General features: G+C 41.3%; 1 non-coding gene across 1 annotated transcript; it reads right to left on the reverse strand.

Annotated features, from left to right (window-relative positions):
* Positions 1 to 687: 687 nt before the first annotated feature.
* Positions 688 to 759, reverse strand: SPRG_30001. Its single transcript has one exon. It is a non-coding gene; the product is annotated as a tRNA-Thr (tRNA).
* Between the last annotated feature and the right edge of the window lie 363 nt (positions 760 to 1,122).

Genomic DNA, 1,122 nt, shown 5'->3' on the forward strand with positions numbered 1-1,122 from the left:
TAAGACATCTCGAGACCATTTTCTCCATTTTTGCATAATTCCACAGCCTTCGCGAATGGCTTTGATATTCGATGGGGTGCTTCTTAGGGGTCCCAATAAATCAGATACAATTTGTCGTGGCCAAGAAACGTCTAGAAGTTTCGAAATAAGACATTTAGAATCTTCTCTGGTTCGTGCAAAGAGTGCTCACTGAAGGCTTGAACGCATGCGAAAAACTATGCAAAAATATGTGCGACGTAGAGCATGAGTTGTATGGAGATGGGAGTAGGAGATTGGTGGGGAATGAGCGACATGAGCATTTAAAACGAGTTTAATATAAACAAATGCTAACAAATCGCGAAAAATGCTTTGAGACGCGGGAACGCTATGGAAAAATACGTACGGCGTAGAGGAGTAGTAGTATGAAGGTGGGAGTAGGAGATTGGTATGAATGAGCGCCATAAACATTTAAAATGAATTTAATAAAAACGAATGCTAACAAATCGTGAAAAATGCTTTGAGACCCGGGATAGCTTTGTAGAAATATGTGCGACGTAGAGCATGAGTAGTATGAATGTGGGAGTAGGAGATTGGTAGGGAATGGGCGACATGAACATTAAAAATGGATTTAATAAAAATGCAAACAAATCGCGAAAAATGCAATCAAATCGTAAAAAAAGCTCCGAGAGCCGAAATGAGCTAAAAGTAAGCCCCCAGGCGGGATCGAACCACCGACCTTCTGCTTACGAAGCAGGCGCTCTACCACTGAGCTATAGGGGCTTTCTTGACCCCCTGGGGCGCCCTGCCTATAAATCGCCACTTTATACGCCTATGCGCCACTTTTCCCGCTCGAAAAACAATAAAAACGATTTTCTACGCATTTACAATGCACCCTTCTTCATATCCACCACAAAAAACGCTCCAGAACATTTTTCTACTAATTTAATTACGCACAAATACCACTTTTCACACTGCCTGATTTTCTTACCACTTTTTTACGCACTTTCCATATTTTATATATTCGCCATTCTTGCCACCATACTCGACAGCACCATTTTCCTACTTTATTTACGCATTAACGTCATTTACGACATTTTTTACTTTCTATAGTGCGAATACTGACGTTCATAGGGACCCCTGGGA

This window comes from Saprolegnia parasitica, assembly GCF_000151545.1.
Source record: "Saprolegnia parasitica CBS 223.65 unplaced genomic scaffold supercont2.1, whole genome shotgun sequence".
Taxonomy (NCBI): Eukaryota; Oomycota; class Saprolegniomycetes; order Saprolegniales; family Saprolegniaceae; genus Saprolegnia; species Saprolegnia parasitica.